Source organism: Amblyomma mixtum, chromosome 8 (genome assembly GCF_055824585.1).
Source record: "Amblyomma mixtum isolate Tamu chromosome 8, ASM5582458v1, whole genome shotgun sequence".
Lineage (NCBI taxonomy): Eukaryota > Metazoa > Arthropoda > Arachnida > Ixodida > Ixodidae > Amblyomma > Amblyomma mixtum.
This window is the reverse complement of record NC_143019.1, coordinates 87,139,791-87,161,467: the sequence shown is the minus strand read 5'-3', so window position 1 is coordinate 87,161,467 and position 21,677 is coordinate 87,139,791. Positions and strand designations below refer to the sequence as shown.

Below are 21,677 nucleotides of genomic sequence, written 5' to 3'. Positions count from 1 at the left end.
TAAATGGTGAAAAAAAAAATGATGTTGTGGTTGGTGGCGAAATCAGTCTCCGTCCAGTTCTTACAGTAACTACATGTCATCCATTGCATACCTTAGTTACCATTTTTGCCATCACAAATTGAGGAGACACTTCAAACCACTACAGATGTTGTCCAGTCTTATGCCAAGAGCATTGGCTTTACCTGCTCCCCGAATAAATCGGAACTCATGGTCTTTCTTGAAAAACCCCCGAGACTTAAACCCCTTAAGGTGATGATCACTCTCAATGATGCCCAGATACCCGAAGTCCAAACCATCGGGGTACTAGGCATGCTCCGACAGAACAGCGGGAAAAATAATGCGGTAATTGGCCAACTCAAAGAAAGTGCCAACAGTACGTCTCTCCTCGTCTGCAGAATTACTAACAAATTCAGAGGAATGAGGGAGGCGGACACACGGTGACTAGTGCAAGCCTTCGTCCTCAGCCGTATAACATATACTATCCCTTACGTTTAGCTCTCCTGAGCTGAGAAAAAGTCCCTTGACATAATCATTTGTGCAGCACATAAAACGGCCCTCCGTCTACCCAAAAATAGCACCCCCCCCACCACCGAAAACCTGCTCCAGCTAGGGGTACATAACACGGTCAATGAACTGGTTGAGGCACATCTTGCAGCTCACTATGAACGCCTCTCCCACATGACCACAGGAAGGGCTATCCTTAGAAAACATAAAACTGGGGACACTACCACGGTTACCCCGAACTTTCACTCCCTAATGAAATTGCCAACCGTATATTCATTCCTCCCCTTCCCAAAAACACGCACTCATTGCATGACCAAGGCCAATGCACCGCCAGAGCCAAGGCGTTGCATAAACACTGCTCCCCCTTGCCAGAAACACGTGGATGTGGCAGAATACACTGAGAAGGAAGCACTTGCAGTCGTAGGCAACCATGGGCAACCCCTGGCGACGGACACCTCCCTCAACACCCGACTATCAATAGAGGCTGAGGAGGCGGCCATAGATGGCGCCAGGGCAGGATACATCCTCAGTGATCCGAAGGCAGTAATTGGGAACTTTGCTAAGAGAGGGCTTCATGCCTCAGCTCTCTCCTTCCTAGCAAATTATCCACAGAATGGTTCCAGCTGATATGGGTGCCAGCACATACCTCCCGGAGAACACGGCAGCTCGTGAATGTGCTCGTGGATTCATCAACAGAGCGACCAGTGTCCCTGGTTCAGGAGGGAGCGCCTGGTAATAACCTACCATGAAATTGCTTTCCACTATCAAAACGATCAACTCAAATCAACCCAACCCTGCAGAAATCCCTCACCAAAGCAGAGCAGGTTGCCTGGCGGCAACTTCAAACGGGTGCATTTCCAAATCCTTATATCTGCTCCCTGGTGTGTTCTGTGGAATACAATTCTCGCTGCACTCTCTGCGACAATTCTAATGAAAACCTCAATCACATCCTATTCGAGTGCCCAGAGGACCAACCATCTCTGAGCTTCCAAATATCAAACCAAAGTCAGTGGGAGACTGCGCTGCTCAGTCCTGACCCAGAGATACGATTCCGGTTAGTGGTAGGTTGGTTTATTGGGTTTAACGTCCCGAAGGGACTCAGGGTATGAGGGACGCCGTAGTGAAGGGCTCCGGAAATTTTGACCACCTGGGGTTCTTTAACGTGCACTGACATCGCACAGTACACGGGCCTCTGGAATTTCGCCTTCTGTCGAAATTCGACTGCCACGGCCGGGGTCGAACCTGCGTCTTCCGGGTCAGCAGCTGAGCGCCATAATAGCCACCACGGTGGGCTTCGGGTAGTTGGTTGGGCCCTGGAGGTAGCAGTGGAGCATGGACTTCAAGCCACCTAGCACCGTCGAGAGGGCCCACGCGCTGTTTAAACCCCTATCTTATGACAAATAAAAGTGTGTTCCTCCTCATCTTGCCATAACCATTACTTGAGGTTGAGTGTGCATGGCCACCGAGTTCCAACTGCATGACAAAATTAGCAACATCACCAAATTGAAAACACTGCTGTTCCATAAATCTTAACCTTGTGTCGCTGCTACGTGGAATTACTGTGCGCCAATATGTTACACAAATTGCGATCAGATGGCAAACAATAATGCAATTCCCATGAAGCAAGTATTTATTACATGAATGAAAAACAGCTGAAGTGAAAAGAGGCGACAAGGAATGACCCACTGTATTGAAGTTCACAGAACCACAGCAGGCTGCCGATGGATGTTTCAGGCTAAAAGCACAGCTTTTGTACAGTGTGTGCACGTGTGTATTTTCCTTTAGTCTGCAGTCGATCCCTGATGTACCGAACTCGAAGAGGATTGCGAAATAATTCAGTGCATAGAACACGGCAATTGATAAGCTAATCTATAACTTTTGGATTGGATTGGATTTTGGATTGGACTTGGGGCTTATCCCTTTGTAACGGGCGGACATTACACGAACGTCCTAGCCAACTTTGTGACGCTACGGCGAAGACTGTCCCGCCGTGTTATCACCACCCCCTAACGCTTCAGTCCACTCCAATTTTCAAGGCGGCGCTTTGTTGTTTCGACCGCCCTGGCCTTGGTAATGGCTTCCTGGTTGTTCATTTCACTGTCGCCCGCACCGCCCTCTGCCGGTTGCCCTGTGTCAAAACCTAGCGCCTGCGGAAGGGTACATCCACTCGGTTGGCAGGGGTGGAGCGATCGACATGACAGCACCACATGCTCGATCATCTCCTCTTCCTGTCCACACATCGTCACAGTAAGGTATGTTGCCGGGCTAATTGGTTCTGCTTCCTTCATTGGTTCTTTGTTTTGTCGATGTTGCACCTTTTTCTAATTACCTGTAACCTAGAGGCGAGAATACGGTGCACGCACACTAATGGAGCAGTTCCTGCAGCGATGAGCGGCTCACCAAATGTTGCTAGATCTTTCCTGCATCACATCGAAGCCGCAGCGGACGGTGCTTTAGAACTATAGTCACCATGCACCTATCACTGGAAGCCTAACCATGTTACCAATAAACTATCAACAAAAAAATCTCTCATTGAAATCTACAGCAGGTTTCCACGTCGCTGTCAGCTGCGAAGCAGGCCAGGCCAGAGCCGCCAGTGGCCTTCAGTCAAGTAGGATGACCTCGCCGCACAACAAGAGGGGTATACCAAACGTTGGCTTCTCCACATAATAGCGGTGTCGTGCGATAAATTGGCACGCCAGACCAAAAGCTACCAACGATACTCCGCGTTCGACTATTGGTTTTGAAAGTCCTTTCAAGTGGCTAGCACTGCCAGATGTCTACAGCCATGGAGCCCAGCCATATAGTAGCTGGCTGTGCACGCGATAAGAGCCCGCGATACTCTGTATGCGGTAGCACCACTTGCAGGAGCACAGTGCACCAGATATATATATATAAAAATTCGCTCAATACTATGCTCCGTTCAACGGTAGTTCGATATACACACATAATAGTAGTGCTATTCTTTCTCATCGGATTCTCAAGGAATGTTTTGATTGTTCAATATATAAAATAGTTCGATACATCCGAGTTTCAATATATCCAGGATCGGCTGTATACAAATTTTTCTATTGAAAGTTGCGAAGGATACGTCCATGTGGCTTGCGCAGGTAGATTACACGGCAGTGTGATTATGTGTACGACAGAGTGTAATTAATAGATAATAAACTAGCGCTAAAAAATAAGCATTTTAATATTTGGTTTTAGAGCATCGCTCACGTTTTAATGCAGCAAATAGAGACACAGTTTATGTGTTTTATGATGTAGAAGATGTTGACGTAGGCTCCTGTGATGGCACCACACATGGCAATGCTATCTGATCAATGTGCAATACAAGAAGCGAACATGCGAAGGTTTCAAAAACATCATTTTATGCTTGATATCTTGAACACTGTACACGTTCACAAATTTGCCTTGCCTTCAATGTTGACGTCCTTCAATTTGGTAACACAATTGTGTTCTAAAACCAAGAAATAAAATGTGAAATAGTAAAGTCTGGTTAATCGTCTTCCTCCGGCACAGAATGTACCAACATATCATTCTCAGCTTTTAAAAGAACAATCCGGACAGAAAAAAAAAACATCCAGTATATCCTTTTTCCACCATGATAGCATGCACACATTAACCCATTTTAGTTACCTTTTTTTTCCTTTTTATTTTTTTGGAGATTTAAAAAGACAAAAGCGGCCATCTTGAGTGCAAATAATACTGAGTTCCGAAGCATGGCTTAGCAGTAGATTCTGACTGTTACTTGACATTCGAGTTGGATCAATATCAAACCTGTGAAACACAAGGCCAAAAAATGGTAGTACTTCCTGAACCATGTGTTGTCTATAAAGAGAAAAGCCAAAAATGAGCTCCACCACAGGCATAAAGTTACTAGCAAAAATCATCATCATCATCAGTCTGACTACGCCCACTGCAGGGCAAAGGCCTCTCCCATGCATCTCCAATTAACCCTGTCCTCCGACAGTTGCGGCCACAGTATTCCCGCAAATTTCTTAAACTCCTCCGCCAACCTAACTTTCTGCCGCCCCCTGCTACGCTTGCCTTCTCTTGGAATCTGCTCCGTTACCCTTAAGGACCAGCGGTTATCTTGCCTTCGCATTACGTGCCCTGCCTAAGCCCACTTCTTCCTCTTGATTTCGACTACGATGTCATTAACCCGCGTCTGTTCTCTCACCCACTCCGCCCGCTTCCGATCTCTTAACGTTACACCTATCATTGTTCTTTCCATTGCTCGCTGCGTTGTCGTTAACTTAAGCTGAACCCTCTTTGCTAGCCTCCACTAGCAAAAATAGAGACATCCAAACTTTTCACCTTGAAAGGGGCCCTAAAGCCCCTCTTGAACTTCGTAAGTTGACCCATTTAACAAGTAGTCTAGGCCAACAGGAACACCTCGGCCAAGTTAGCAGTCCTAAGTGCCATATTGCATTTGCTGATGAAGCACAACAGTAAAATTTTCCTTTCTAATGCTCCCCTATCATAATACTGCAGCTGACATCAAATTGGGGGGGGGATCAGGGCCCACACTAACCTGCACTGCAGTCACTCAAGACAGTGGTGAGAGTAAGGGTGTCATGGGAACGGAACCAGCTGAAGGCCTGGGTAATTGAAGCGATGCTCCCAAAGGCACAAGAAAAATGAAGAAGAGGACTCGGTTCAATAGAAACAGCAAAAGGCTTACATATTGTGAAAGACAGTAATAATAATAAAAAAAAGAATAGAGAGAAAGTACACTTACGTACATGACACCCTTGTTCACAGTAAATGAAAGTGCAGTTATTTATGGTTCGCATAAATAACAGCGTTCTTTCACACAATATGCATCTATTTGGTTCGCATAAATAACAGCGTTCTTTCACACAATATGCATCTATTTGGTTCGCATAAATAACAGCGTTCTTTCACACAATATGCATCTATTTGGTTCGCATAAATAACAGCGTTCTTTCACACAATATGCATCTATTTGGTTCGCATAAATAACAGCGTTCTTTCACACAATATGCATCTATTTGGTTCGCATAAATAACAGCGTTCTTTCACACAATATGCATCTATTTGGTTCGCATAAATAACAGCGTTCTTTCACACAATATGCATCTATTTGGTTCGCATAAATAACAGCGTTCTTTCACACAATATGCACCTATTTTTCGCACTACTCTCTTCCTTTACTAGATAGTGTTCCACCAATCTTTCAACTACATAAGCTAGACACTGTACAATTAAGTTATTCACTCCTGTTGTGTGCTAAGAAAAAATTATTTCGAGATGACATTATTCTTAAGATACCCTACAGTCTTCAAGACATTCCTCGTGATAGAGCGAGTGAGAGATTGACTTTTTGACAATTAATTTTGCTTATTTACAATAACTGCTTTCACTTCTTCATAAGTTGAGGCCATGCGAGTCAAACATGCAATCTTAAAATTCTCTATTAACTTGTACATTCCAAGCTGTTGCAGTAGGATAAGCAGTGCAGTTTAATTGTGTTACTTCACTGGCAGCTTAATGATATGAACCCACAAACCTGCACACCTAGCAAAAGGAGACGAGAAAATGGCTGTTCTATAAATTGCCAGACACAGAAGTGATTTTGATGACAGATAAATTGAGAAAAGATATATGCTTGAGAGTAAGCGTGAGCATGAAAAAACTGTATATCAGCATCAAATAAAACGTGAACAAGACAACTGAAACACAAACTGCAAAATGAGATTGTGTTGAGCAGGGAAAGCTCAGTACAGAGGGCAAAACGTTTGTCCAGAACACGCTCTCGGCGTGTTTCGGGCTGAACACACAATATCTAGCGATAACAATTGGTTAAAAATGGTCTGGACGTAAGCATGTGCATCATCGGATTTCACGTCATTTTTTGAGTTTCTGGTTATGACAATTTCGGGAGCTGCGAAACACACAGCTCAGTTGTAGAAGTGTTTTGCCCTCTGTATTAACATAAATTAATTTAACGTCAATGGCACGAAGGTTGTGTTTTCGAAGTGTTAATCAAATGCATCTCTACTGTTTCTCCAGGAGCTAGTATACTGGCGTTTTTCTGTTGGCATTTCAGTTTTCTTGTTCATGTTTCATTTGACACTGACAGTATACAGCTCTAAGGTACACTGTAATCAATTTGTTGTCTGCACAGAGAGCATACTTAAGCCCTCTTAACTATGCTTAACTATGCTTGCATTATGGCAATTGAGCCCATGCTCTGAGCAAACAATTAGAGAAATGAATAATGAACCATCCATCCTCCTGTCTTACGTGCACATCAACTATGACTGGAAGACACACCATGGTGGTTATGGTGTTCTGCTACTGAACAAAGTGTTGTGGGTTCAACCCAAGCTACAGTGACCGCATATTGATGAAAAAAAAAATCAAAAACAGGAGTTCCAAAAACATACTTATAACTGATTGGAAGCCAATAGATGCCAGTGGTTTTTAATTGGTTACAACAGTGCCTCTGGACATACAACTGGCCTTTCTTGACTGAGTAATAAGATTTTGATTCATGTTAAAGCTTAGCATGTAAAAACCTATTACGGTAGCTATGATTGGGTATGTAAAGTGCTCGCTACTGCTACCAAATTTGTGAGTTAAGTTGCTTCTACAGAATGAATGAAGAAAGTATATTTTTTTTATGTCTGACTGTCATGCTGCAGTTTTCCGAGAGGTAAAACAGTACAATGACATCAGTGCTGTTAGCAGAAGATAAAGTTGACAATGGCATGGAATCGGCCACTCATGCTAGGCCCACTAGATATTAAATCATGTCATCACCTCATCCCATACTGTTGTGCCCTCCAGCCCATCAGCATACATCAATACGATCACGGTTAATTCTAACTATAGAATTACAGAAATTTTAAAAATATCTTGACCAGAATGCATCCTACATTATGTGTTTTGTTTCAGGATGATGCAAATGCTTTCTCAAGTAACAGCAGTAGGTGATAAGAATTGGCTAGCCATGAGCTGCAGCATGCAGCCAATACCAGATAAACATCCAAACATCCACGTCGGGGGATTGTGTAACCTCGCTTGCCTACGAGCTGCTTCCACAAAAGTTAATTTCTAAACCACAATGACATAAACTTTATTAGTAATCACAATCAATTATACTTTAGAAGAATTTGAGGCAGAAGGGTCTGCGTAAGCTGTGTCACTGTAGACAATGACCTTGCTAGCTACGAAGTACAGGTGATCAACATTACGAAGTTAAAAGACTGAAAGTGAAGATTAAAGGCGCACTGAAGAGGAGTCTGAACTCATCTTTTTGCCACAGGAACTTGATCTACACGTTCCAAGCATTCTTAGAAACTTCGAATTATTATCCTGTGCAGCCTAAGAATAGTCTAAGAAGTTTCTACAAATGGTTGGAACGTGTAGATCGAGTTCCCCTGGTAAAAACACGAGTTCAGATTCCTCTTTACTGCACCATTAATGCAACACACACTGGATGCAACAGCCTAAACACTGCATAACCTTAAATTTCTGCAGATGCTACGATCTCCAGCTCCATGAGTAGCATCACAATTGCACATTTTTGTACATTCCACAACAGACTGCTCAATGAAACTGCTATGTTCAGCAGCTCACAGATGCTTTTGGTATACAAGTGCCTCACCATTCTGCCAAAAATTCATTGCATTTCTAGCTGCTAACAACACACTCCATCATAATGCCATCAGATATGCAAGCTGCCCTTTTATAATAGGTGAGCCGATATGTGATTGAAACTGCAAAACTCATAATTCCCTCTTTCTCTCTCATATCTTTCCAGGGCCAAAGCTGGCACATATTCGCACACCAAATCAGTAATGGGCTGGAAATTGCCAAGTTTTATGAATATGAAACACATTTTGGTAGGAGGTGCAGAATGGTGCATGAGAGCAGGCCATACAGCTCTAGAGGTGATTTTCACACACGTCATAGTGACCACCACGATGGAGACCAGAAACACAGTGAAAACCTCTACATTTTTCTAATCCGGAGCCACCGCAGTGGCTCAGTGGTTATGGCGCTCGGCTGCTGACCCGAAAGATGCGGGTTCGATCCCAACCCCGGTGGTTGTATTTCGATGGAGGCAAAATTGTAGAGGCCCGTGTAATGAGCAATGTCAGTGCATGTTAAAGAACCCCAGTTGGCCAAAATTTCCGGAGCCCCTCACTACGGCGTCCCTCATAGCCTGAGTCTCTCTGGGACATTCAACTTCATAAACCATAAACCACATTTTTCTGATCCACATGTTACCACCTGCTCAGGTCTGCAATAAGAATGCTATGGCATGGTGATTTATCATGATGCCCATGGTGTCATATGTAAGCCATATACTAAAAGAGCCATTTTACTTTTGCATTTCCTCCCTCATTTTCGGGATATTTCAGTTCAGTACAATCCACAACATAATGTGTGCAAAAACTGTGGAGTGCTTCAAGGGCGTCCGCAGAACTTTTTCCGGGGGGGGGACCTGATGTCCGGGGATGGGGTCGGCGGTAGGTTAGCACCAAAAAGGAACTAGGGCATAAATAATATCCGTAATTTCAGGGGGGGGGGGGGGGGGGGGGCAACCGCTTTCCCTTGCCCCCCTTCCGGACGCCCATGGAGTGCTTGGAACTAGTTTTATATTTCATGCCCATGGTTTTTACGGAAAACCTCTATTAACATACCTTGTGTTACAAAAGCTGCTACTAAGTCCCAGGCCACAAGGTCTTTTGCAGGAACATTACGCACAACTTGGTATTCCTGGGCAGCCATTAAAGGGGGTATCTTCTCGGGAACCCATGACACTCTTGAGAGCACCAGCTGCACCTAAACAATGATAACATGACTCACAGTTAAATTGGCACAACACAGTCTGTGCTAACTACTAGCAGAAACAACACCGTAAGGATTCTAGCACGTAATATGTTGCCCAAGTGAACTTTGTGTCAACATGTTAACTCTTATCCTGAGGCAGCAAGCAACTAAGGAGGTAAATGCTTACACTACAGCCATAAAATCAACGATCTGTCAACTAGAATACTTTGTTATTCTAGTGAATTGAATGCATACACGCAGGGAATGTGTCGCATATGGGACGACAAAGAAAGGATACCCACTTGCTACACTTTTTGCATCCCTATATAAACACGTTGTTTATGCGGTTTAGAGCAGTTAAAGCCCTCTTCGTTCTAAGTACAAAAAAAAGCATGGCGCCTCTCAATTCTGTTCATCTTTGCCGGCCTCAAATGATTGCACAGTTGGAGTTTGGGACTTTGGATAACATTGGATGAAGAAGGAAACGACTTAATGAAAGCATCATTTAGTACAGTAGCACAGAAGTGGTCGGGAGCAGGTTCGCCGGTGGTTGCAAGAACGACACTTTATACAGTACAGTGAACCGGCACGTTTTAGGCAGTGTTCCGGGTGCTTTTGGTTTTTTCTACTATGTAATGCAAGATGAACATTGGCCCTGCAGTTGTTAAAGGGATCTGTGGATTTCCTTCTTCTCGTGTTGAATTTGTCAGCATTAATAACGCCGATTCCACTACTGTACCACTTGGTACTGGGGTTCCTCAAGGATCGGTACTTGGCCCCTTTATTACATTTTTTAATGCAAAAGCATTACTAGGCTGTGTCGGCGGGTTGTGTCCGCAAAATGTGTCGGCAGCGTTTAAGTGAAGAGGTAGCATCAAACGAATGGTTGTAATTGAAAGAGGATAATGTGAGGATGCTGTGCAAAAAAAGTTAGAAATCGGATGAATAGTTAATTCATTAAAGCCAAAAATGTTCAAAAGGGGGCGGGACCAAAGCAAAAGTGGCGCCAAATTTGAAAATGCCGGAAGTGTGGGGCCAGGTGACCGGAAGTGTGGGCGGAGCCAACGCGTTGCGCCAAATTTGAAAGTCTGGAATGAATACTGAGGTGAAACGAGGGAAAATGTGCAGTTAATCGCAATCCAATCAGTAATTAATGATTATAGAAAGTGTCAAGAGTGAATTAAGGCGCATTCAATGTGAATAAAGGTGATTTATTTAAGAACTAGGGTGAATTAAAGTAATTTAAATTTTAATGTATGGTATATTAAGGAGAATTAGGGGGGAATTTAGTAAATTACTTTGAATTAATTGTGAATTAAAGTGGAAAAAATGAATTAATTTTGAATAAAGTCGGTAATTAAGGAACCAATTAAAACAAGAAAGCAATTGAAATGAGGAGGCATCATTGCTTTCACATAACTTCAATGCGAGTTACTGCAGTGATCTGGAATTTTTTATCTTTTATACTGCTGTGAATTCCGTTCCCTTCTGTAATGTACTCTGTATCCTGAGGGTAAAGTAAATATTGCTTGCCAAGGAGTATGCCCACAGGAGGGGGAGAAAGCGAATGAAAAAGAGAGAGGGTGCTAAGTGCCTCACCCCACCCGCAGACTGAAAACTCGGCGCCTATGATTCGAATACTTTTTGAGCGCAGCATGGCTAAATGTTCTCATGAGGACGTCTTCAATACTTTGGTGGACAACTCGAGGATGGAAATACCTCAGAGACCCTGCACTTGTCCAATCGCAGCACAATATTGTGGGATTGAACTGAGATAAAGCTAGCTTAATCTCTCGCACTCGGCTCCCATTACTTAACTCCAGGTTTATTAAAAGACATGTGCACACAATAGTGATGTAATATGGAGGAAACCATTGTGACCCAAAAAATTATATGCCTTAGATATGACAATTTTTGCCTGTAAAACTGGTCTTCTATACAGCATCTTTCCGCCCAGGTTGGACTGTTTATATTTTTGGGCCACTTGTCTTTTCCCTTCAGGCCACAGAATTCAATTCCAGAGAGTTCTCTGCGGCCTTGGTTATAGAAAACCCATGCTGTGCTTCTTTTTGCTTATTATGATGAGACTCTTCTGCATTATTTGAATACAGCCCTCCTATATGAAAAAGAAGCCCTTGATTCAAATCCTGAAGTACTACTGAAAATGACCTCAAACATGATCCTCAACACATCTTGAGTATGCGCAACGGATGGACAAATGGATCCTGGTTGGACTACTTGAGGACCAGTTAAAGACAATCTGAGGATGTCTGAACATCCTGGCGTGGGCATCCTGAGGTCATACTTTGGACGTTTTTGCGTTGCCTGGCCCATGGTAACTGTAGCAGTAGTAGCAGTGACTCGAAAACCACTGGTTAAAATAAATAGCAGGCGGAAATCTCGCCCTTGTCAGAAACCAGTTTTCCATGCTGCCTTACTGGTACTCTCCTTTGCAAGTAATTCACCAATAATTTACTCATAATTCGCCTCGATAATTCACCAACTGGAGACCATCCTGGTCCCAACAAGAATTCATCATGGCATGTTGAGTTTGCTCATGAGAAGTCCAGCACTGTCACAAGAAGCATTTTTGCAAGGGTTGACTGGTACTCCTACGCAGGTACGCGCGACCATGTACCAAAGTTGGACAACGGAGAATTGTGAGCCTCATGCAGATCCGACCAAGGCGCGCTAAATTCTGGTGGAGCCTGAAACAAGGCACAAATAAAGTTGCTTTAACGTCATAAGCCAGCCACAGGTGCGACCATTTTGACAGCCTGAAAAGGCTTTGGCGAAAGCCAGGTAAAAGTTGGCGTACAAGCTGCGGAACAAACCTCTATTTTAAATCTTTTGTTCCAAGAACTATAGCACAGTCTGGAACCTCCGTCGTATTAATCACCGCACCCGACGCCTTGAAGTCTACTGTATCATGATCATCTCAATCAATCTGCCTAGAACATATATGTACACTTTGTTTAAAACCCACTCCCCAATGGACACTGAAATTCACCTGGACGTCCCATTGGCGTCCTAAACGTCCACGGAAGTTTCAGTGTCCACTGAGGATCCTCTCTGTAAGCCCGATCGGCACTGAGAGTGAATAAATTGTAGTGAACCAATACAGCCGCCCCTGATGCTGTCCAAGAAGATGGGGATGAGAAAGACTGAGATGGATAAAATGAGATGTAATATACGGGAAAGGTGTGTAGGATTTAAAGGGACACTGAGGAGAAATTGAAGTTGGCTTGTATCAATAAATTACCCGCTCCTGATTACAAAAACGCCACTCATGCTGACAACAAAGCTCTTGCAATGTAGAAAAGAGCAAGAACCAAAATACAGGTATCGCCGCTAGGGTGTCTATCGCCGCCACACGCCAAACTCGCAAGTAGAAGCGTGATGACGTCATAGGACAAGACAGTGTTGCTAGAACACTGGGACACGAGAAGTCACGAATCACTGAGGCTGACAAAAGAAGGTTACGCGGTTGAATACTGAAGTAAGTTTTGTTTTGAAACCAATAGTGCGCTTTCATCACACAAGGAATACCGACAAAAGACAACCTGAATGTTGTAAGCGAAGAAAGCCGTGTCCCGTTACCGGTACCTGAGTTCCGGCAGCCCGAGCGCAGCCAATGCCGTGGCCGCCGCGATCTGCTCCAGCGGCGGCGTGCGCCGTTGCTCCGGCCCATAGAGCTAATATACCAACCCATTCGGCGCCTAGCCCGGCAGAAGAGTGTAATCGTGGCCTCCGCGATCGAAGCGCGCTTTTGAGCAACGGCGCGCGCCGACGCCGGAGCAGATCGCGGCGGCCACGCCAATGCATGCGCAAATCTCCTTGACGTCGCCAGATGGCGCCACGTACCCGGCAGCTACGCGCGCGCCTGCAGCATCGGGACCAATCAGCGCCTGCTCACCGGCGGTAGGCGGGCTCCCGGTAGTAACAAGGTACACGGTATGCTAAAGGCCTATTTGCGAGAACTTCGTTGACGACTTCGAGAACGACATCCATCGTAAAGCTGGAAAAACGCCGGTGCAAACGTAAACGAAGCGACGGTAGCGACGGCCGCAATAGACGATAGATGCCTTCAACGTGCGGCCGGCGGTTGCTTTCATTTCGGCTGCTGCTAGCCGCACCGCTAGCCGCTAGAAATCATGGAGTCTGCGTTACGTCATGCGCACGTCATGCGCACGTCATGTTTCACGTCACTTAGTCCTGTGTCGTCATAAGAGAGTCCCAAGTTTGAATCAGCGGCGGGAAAAACTTTTTCAACTTCGAATCCAAATTTCGCAGAAATAAATGCATCTTTCGCTGCCGGCCAAGTGGCAACAAAGCCATGAAATGCCGAACTACCTGATTTTGCTATAAAAAATATTAATAGAGCTCTCCTCACTGTCCCTTTAAGAGGGCACTGCAATAGTGGTGTGTTCCGGATCCATAGCGCACGGACTCGTTGGTGAAAACCAGGACACACTAGGCACAGCACGAGATAGTGGCAGTTAAACACGAGAGGTGATCGGTAGCAGCAAAAGCACACTGCTCTCGTGCAGTGGCCAGCGGTGGATGAAGGGCGAAGGAAATAAAAAATGAACTCCGCCTTGCCCCGGGTGAGGATCGAACTCACGACCTTCAGATTATGAGACTGACGCGCTGCCTACTGCGCTACCGAGGCGGATGGAATGCTGTCGTAAAGGGTTCATGCCTAGGGTGGGAACCTACTTAGTAACACCCGATATACGCGCTGTCCCCAAGCGTAACCAACGGTCGGTGATGTGCGAAGGGGCTTTTTTCTTTCATGGCATTTATTTACATGGTTTTGTACAAAAAGGATATATATATATGTCGTGTCCGGTCGCTGTGTTGAATGCAGCGAAAGACGCACACGGTACTTTTAGACTTCGTTTATTTAAAGCCGATGAGGGTGCGACCAGCGTCGACCGAGGCAGGAGCCGAACTGGCCGCCCGAAGAAAGGGGGGAGCTGAGAAGCGTCCACGGGAGGGAGTGGCTTCCCAGAACAGGAGGAGGGTGCGGGGGCGCACCGTGGGGGGGCATCTGGTGACAGCGTGCGACGAGGGGCAAGTGTCGTTAGGAGGAGGATTGAGTGGTCGTTAGGAGGAGGATCAGTCGTTAGGAGGAGGACGCGGGGGCGCACACACACAAAAGCAATATGGGGACACAACACTTCCTTCCCCCTTAGAAAGTTGCCTGGTATCGTGCAGGGGGTCGGCGCTCACGCGTGGAGGCGCGCTGGCTTTGTGCGCTCGGGGGAGAAAGACTTGTAGGCTGGCTGTTGTTCGCTGTGTCTCCTAGGTCTGTCCTGGGCGAAGTACGTCTCTTCTTCCGGGAAGGGGTGCCAGGCTATGTGGGAAGATCGTGCACGTGTTCTCTCCGCTGGCGGACAGCTCTCAGACGGCGTCGTAAATCTACGCAGCTGGTTGAGATGTCGGCGTGCTACTGTGCCATGTATGTTGACGAGCCAAGAGCGCAGGCCTATGCGTCTGACAATTGTAGCTTCCTCCCAGCGTGGCTTTTTCAGAAACTGTCGGGCGAGGACGCGCTGCCCCTCATTAAGCGTGCCGCAGCGCGGAATTGCTTTTTCTTCCCGGAACGCCTCTGCCTTTGGCTCGGGGAGGATGGCTGTGAGCTGGGTTCGCATTTCACGCTCGAACATCATTTTCGAGGGGGTCTCGCCTGTTGTGCTCTGAACCGTCGTGTGCTGCTTGAAGAGAAAGCGCGCAAGGCGGCGCTGCAGCGAGCCTGTCTGATCTCTTTCAAGGGCGCGTTTTAGCTCGGCTACGTAGCGCTCGGCTTGTCCGTTTGTCGCTGGGTGGTAGGGGGCCGATGTAACTGATGAGATCCCGTTGTCGCGATAAAACTTGAGGATCTCCGCAGACACAAACGGTGTTCCGTTGTCCGACACTACCTTGCGCGGCAGGCCGAACGTTGCAAATAGTGATCGGAGGTTGTCAATGACTGCTGCCGAAGTCGTCTGTCCCATTTGCCTTATCTCAAGCCACTTTGTGTAGGCATCTACGACCACAAGGAAAGTGCAGCCCTCAATTGGTCCTGCAAAATCAATGTGCAGTGTGTGCCATGGTGTGTCTGGCTTTTCCCATTCTGGGACAGGAGCTTTCGGCGGGGCGCTCCGGCTGCTCTGGCAAGGCTTGCATTCTCGCACCACTGTTTCGATGTCGTTGTCAATGCCAGGCCACCACATGTAGCTTCTGGCACACTTTTTCATTGCAACGATGCCCCGATGTCCGGCGTGGATGAGAGACATAGCTTGTGCGCGTAGTTCTCTCGGCATCACAACTCGGGACCCAAATATGATGCAGCCGCGATGGGTGCTCAACTCTGTAGCTCGCCTGCGGTAAGCGTCGAAGTTGTCCCCTTTGAGTTTATGCACGTTGCCTTGTTGAGAGAGAGAAAAAACTTTTATTGCTCTTTCAAGAGATTCGCGGAGATGAAGGCTTCTTGGTCGTCCTGCTTGGGCGCTGGCGACTTGAGTCTTCGAGCAAGGGTGGGCCCTCAGTCCAGGGCTCCACTGAGTCGTGCCGCTTCAACAGCGTGCTGTACCAAGGCCCTCTGGACCTCGAGCTCGCTGCTGGAGAGACAGCTCTCCCATTGCTCCTCACTCGGTGTTTGATAATTGTGGAATGCTATGTTTCTTTCGCACTCCCAGGTAATGTGATAGAGTGTAGGTGTACCGGCGCACCAGGGACAGTCTGATCTGAATTGCGTTGGTGACATTTTGCTGTATATGTACAGGTTAGGAAAAGTGTTCGTCTGTAGCCTACGCCATCCTACAGCCTCTTCCCTAGTCAGTGCTCTGTGTGGTGGTGGATACCTCAATCTAGTTCCCCTATAAAGTTGTAGGGTCTCTGCGTAGCCTCCCTCGCACGCGAGTAGCCGTAACTCCGGGGCGTCCGATAAGCCTGCTCGGTAAGTGAGCCCTCGAGCCAGGCTGTCCGCCCTTTCGTTTCCTGCTACGCCTGCGTGAGCTGGCACCCAGATGATATGCTGTATAGGCGTTTTTCCAGCGGAAGCTGCCGCCTCGCCGATGATCCTAAGGGCGATGCCGCTAATGTTGCCCTTCGTATAACTCTTGCATGTTTCTTTCGAGTCCGTTAGAATGTTCAGGGAGCGGCCTCTTCTATAGCCTTCGGCTACCGCCAGCGCGACGGCAATCTCTTGTTGAACAGCTGTGTAAACTAGCCGGAGAGCTGCGCACTTCTGCGTAGATGCTGCAACTGTGCCTGCTGTAAGCGGAGGTTCTGGCAGTGCTTCGAACATCAGAACGTCTCCTGGTGGAAATATGGTTCGTCAACAGTTGCGTCTAGTGGCAGACGGCTTAGCGCATCGGCGTTTTGATGTTTGCCGCATATCATCACGCCTAGTGGAGAAAACCAGTTTCTCCCTAGAAGGCTTGATCCTGTGCCCTTCACAACAAGCAGAGGTAGCGTATGGGTCTGGCCGTTGTAGTTAACCTGCACGTTGGCAGAGCCCAATAGTGGCAGATTCTGTCCTGACCACGTTCGCAGGTGCGTGTCGTCTTGTTGCAGGGCGGGTGCGTCAGATGGCCATGAAGTTCGGAACGTGTCCTCACTGATCAGAGTACAGGCTGCGCCGGAGTCCACCTCGAACTTAATCAGCTGGTGATGTACGCTTACTTCTGTAAAAATCTTCGGTCGCGTGCCGAGATTCATGGTGTTCAGGTCGTACAACACAGATGGTGTTGCTGATGTTGTTCCATGGAGATCAGATAGCGGCGTATTCTCTGAGGCGTTGACGCTGTGATTAGGCTGGGAAGGTGACTTTATCTTGGCAAGTCTCCGTTTCGTAATGCATGCTCTTTCGATATGCCCTCGCTTGTGGCAAAAATTACACGTGGCTGACTGGAATCGACATCCCTGGGGGTTGTGTTGGTCGTCACACCGCCAGCAGCGTTGTGCCTTTTTGACCGATTTTACAACAACAGAAGGCTTGCGCACCTGGTTGCTTGTCTGGTGTACCGGCTCGGTGTTCCGGCGAATCCCTCTCTGCTGGTGACCGGCGCTCTCCGCTCGAACGGCGATGTCGTAAGCTTTGCTGAATGTGAGGTCCTTCTCAGCGAACAGGCGCTGCTGCAGTGACTCGTCACTCAGTCCGCACACAAATCTGTCGCGTAACATCACGTCCAAGGGAAGCATGGTGGTGTTAGCAGAAGAAGCTGCGTCTCCCTCCTGCCCGGTAGCTGTTGTCGACAGCGTTCCAAAATTGCAGTCGGCAGCGAGCTTCTTGAGCGCGGCTACGTAGGCGCTCACAGTTTCTCCTCCCAGTTGATCTCGTCGTTGGAAGCGAGCCCGGCTGTAGACCTCGGATGGCCTTGGGTCGTAGTGCTTTTGCAGCGCTTTTACGATGTCGTCGTAAGACACTGCCGCTGGTGTGCTTGGCTGAATAAGGGCGCAGACAGTATCGTAGGTCTGCTCCCCGCACAGCGTCAGCAGGTTGGCCCTCTTCAAGGCTGGGTCTGTGATGTTGTTAGCTTCAAAGTAGAACTGAAGGCGCCCAACCCACGATGACCACGATGAGCCGTTGAATTCTGGTATCTGATTGGGAAACCCTCGCGTAGCCATGGCTTGTCAATAGCGTTGCGTAGCGCGGGTCGAATCCACTTTCTCGTCGCCACTGTCGTGTCCGGTCGCTGTGTTGAATGCAGCGAAAGACGCACACGGTACTTTTAGACTTCGTTTATTTAAAGCCGATGAGGGTGCGACCAGCGTCGACCGAGGCAGGAGCCGAACTGGCCGCCCGAAGAAAGGGGGGAGCTGAGAAGCGTCCACGGGAGGGAGTGGCTTCCCAGAACAGGAGGAGGGTGCGGGGGCGCACCGTGGGGGGGCATCTGGTGACAGCGTGCGACGAGGGGCAAGTGTCGTTAGGAGGAGGATTGAGTGGTCGTTAGGAGGAGGATCGAGTGGTCGTTAGGAGGAGGACGCGGGGGCGCACACACACAAAAGCAATATGGGGACACAACAATATATATATATATATATATATATATATATATATATATATATCCCAACAAGCACAAGACCTCCCCATGTGCGCCTAGAAAGGATGGAATGTCCCAGTCCCAGTACGACGTTTCTCAAACGTTTCCAGACCATAGAGGCAAGACATAGAAACACAAGCAAAAAGGCACTGCTCCCACTAAAGGTCTAGAAACGTTTTTTCTGCAGTTTTAAGCAGCAACAAAAGCGAGTTAATGGATTTTGGTCCCAGAAAGGTAACTGGGCATAACGTTTTGGGACCAATGATTTTCAACAAGAAACAAAAATCGACTGCTCGCGTTCTTTTCTCTCTCCCTCGCGCCACAAGCTGCGGCGAGAGGAGGTTTTGCTCTTGCACGCGTCGTTTTGAGAGATGAAACGGCAGTTTCATTCGAACAGCAGAAGGAAGCAGTTAACCCCGCGTCTAGCTCTCTCGGCGCATGCGTTTCTTGCACGTGGGCCGTCGGCTCCATGCTGCAGGCAGGTGGCGGCGGTCTCCATTTTCATCGCGCCGCCGTAAGCGGGGGTCACCAACTTTCCCGTCTTCTAGCGTTTCCCCTGCTGCCGTCCAACTGCAACATTGTGTGGTGGCCCCTCCAGGCATCTCCGGCTATCGGCGCCTGCGCCGCTGTCTAGCAGAAGTGCAGTAATGGCCTCCCGTCGCTCGCCCGGCTTCCTCGCTGGACGGAAGCCATTTTGCGCGCTGTTGTTCGCGCTGCCTCAGCCGTTCGAGCACAAGCCCAAGCGCGCGGCAGTTCTTGCTCTTATCACTACGCCAACTGGGCTGTCGTGGACTTCGTAGCTACGGATTCACGGCAGTTTTCCCGCGCATCTCGGCGTGCCCATACCATTCCTTTTGGAACTGATGCAGCGGCGGCGCATCGCAAGTCCTTTGCGCAGCTTCACGGCCCTACTGATGCCGCTGTTCGAGGCGGCGGAGTTCGTGGCAATAGGCGACTCCTCATACGCACCTGCATTCCTCAGCGCCTCCGACGACTGCAGCGCGTTGGTGGTGGAAGCGTGGCTCTCAACTACGGTCATAGGCGGGAAGGACCTTCGGAGACCCACCACTCTCTTTCTGCGAGTGCCCATGGATTAGCCTGCTCTACCTACTTCGCCACCGCCCAGCCATCCTGTCGCAGCGGTGTAGTTTGTGCAGTGTTCGCGTGGCTATACTGACTCTCCCGCACCGGATTAATCGTGCCTTGATCTCGACTCTCACGCCGGACTGTGCCGCATGCGCGGTCTGCCGCACCATGGATGCAGCGCGCCACTGCACCAGCCTCGAGACGTCCCCCCTCCCGCCTAGCTTCAAGCAGTCTTATCCCCACACTTAGTCACAAGAAAATAAAACTCCCAGGATCGTTACGAGGGTGTAACGCGTATGTTTGAGCGTTCGCTGTGCTATGAGAAGGCGCAGGACCGAAGGCTGCGTTTAATTCATGGTTTCAGCTGTTGCAGCCTCCTATTTCATCCCTGGGTTTCCGTAGGCAAAGTTGTCAAGGTATGTTGGTTTATTTTATTTATTTATTTAAACATACTGCAGGGCCTTTTCGCACTTTTTTTTATTTTCGCCTGGTAGAACTATTTTTTTTTCTGTTTTGATAACATGTCGCTGAAGCTTGTTCCGAGAGAGGGGGGTTTCAACTTGAAGAAAATCCATGACCTGAAACTGCGTGTCTGCAGCGTACGCTCATCTCGCCTTTTGTTTTGTCATCCAAGTTGCTCTTTACGTACGTTTGCTTTTGCGTGTGCATATCTGCTTTTGTAGCCCTTAGAATACTTGTTTAAGGTGCATCAACTTCCAGCCCATGTTCTGTTTTACTTTCTTCAGTTTGCAGATTTCTCAGAGCTAGAGAAAAAGTGGCCATCATAGCACTACGGCATGGCGCCGTAGTGCTATGTACAAATTGTGTATTAAAAGGTGCCTACGTTTGCGTCTGCTGTTTGTATTCATTCAAATTTGCGCCGTTGACCGGAAGTTTTGTTCAGCACGGACTTTCAATTCGTCTGTATTGTTTTTCTTTGACTTGCATTTTGATTGTGGTGGTGTATAGTGCTGTCGCCGGTATGGACAATAGGCTACAAGTCCGTGCTAAGAGTACAGCTAGTAAACTGAAATGACTTCTGTGTAGTGCTGCTATTTGTTCTTATATATGGGCAAGATGGGGTGACTTTTTGAATTCATATTTCCTTTGTGTGTAAAATGCTAGGACATTTCACAGTGCGAAACGGCCGAGCCAGCACGCATTCACACAAGTGGACAGGTGAATTACATCACCTGTAAAGTAAGTATGCATCTGAAATTTGGCACATATGTGCGCTTGGATGCCTGCAGGCTGCATGAAAAAGGAGGAATAATTTTATTGAACCAGAGCTGAGAAATCTAGCATTAACCTTTTGGGGCTTTCCATGGGACGCACAACTTTTTGGACATCGCTAGTTGTGGGGACGTTTTTTGGATGTGTTCGGGAAAAATGAGCACCTCCTGGGGAGATTCCAAATGTCCCGATGGGTTATTTTTGGGAGATTTAGAGGAGGTTTTGTGTTTGTTGGGTATATATATATATATATATATATATACACAGTTGAGCCCACTTATAACGAACTTGATCGTCACGCGGCATTTGTTCGTTGTATCCAAAGTTCGTAGTAAGTGGACCACCTATAATACGGGCAAAAAGAGCAAGCGAGACGAAAGTTAACTTTATTTTTGAAAAGAGTCCGTGATGGATGTCTGCTTCTTCAAAGCTGATCGCATCACTGCCGTTTCTAATTTTTCCAGCGCGGTAATATGTTCATCGCCAAGGCCTCTGCTGCACACGAGTTCCTTAAGCCACGCGATGTAACCGATCGCGGTTCAAGCGTTCACAGCAACCGGCGGTAGAGCAGCATCCTCGTCATCGTCCTCGTCGGTCTCTGGGCAGTCAGGAAGGGCTCGCACTTCACGCACAATAGCTGCGTCAGTGCATGGCTCCGCAATGTCGGCGTCGTCATCAGCAGAAACGAAATCGTCCCAGGCAACGTCAGGTCCGGCCAGCTGCGTGTCAACGACGCTTGCCACAAGTCCTCGTGCGACCGGCCTTCCGGTGGGTGATATATGGCGTCCTCGGTGCCTGGGCCCATGAAACCCGCCTTGCGGAAGCAATTTGCTATGCACTCCGCGGTGAGTTCCATCCACGCCGCTTTCAACATCTCCACGGCGGCAAGCAAGCTTATGCGAACTGCCATGGCAGCATCAATCGCGATCAACAAGCGTTGGATGACGCGCCGCCGGTAGCACACCTTGAACGCATGAATGATGCCCATATCCAGCGGCTGAATTTTGCAGG

General features: G+C 47.7%; 1 non-coding gene and 1 pseudogene across 2 annotated transcripts in view; both read right to left on the bottom strand.

Moving 5' to 3' along the window:
- Window positions 1-4,200: 4,200 nt before the first annotated feature.
- LOC149333377 (uncharacterized) overlaps window positions 4,201-21,677 on the bottom strand; it is a 30,179-nt pseudogene continuing 12,702 nt past the window's right edge. Inside the window, exons 2-3 of the transcript XR_016285301.1 lie at window positions 9,186-9,327; window positions 4,201-4,335 (exon numbers count right to left, since the gene is read on the bottom strand). The product of XR_016285301.1 is annotated as an uncharacterized LOC149333377 (transcript). The remainder of the gene's footprint in view (window positions 4,336-9,185; window positions 9,328-21,677) is intronic.
- On the bottom strand, window positions 13,915-13,987 carry TRNAM-CAU (transfer RNA methionine (anticodon CAU)). Its single transcript has one exon. It is a non-coding gene; the product is annotated as a tRNA-Met (tRNA).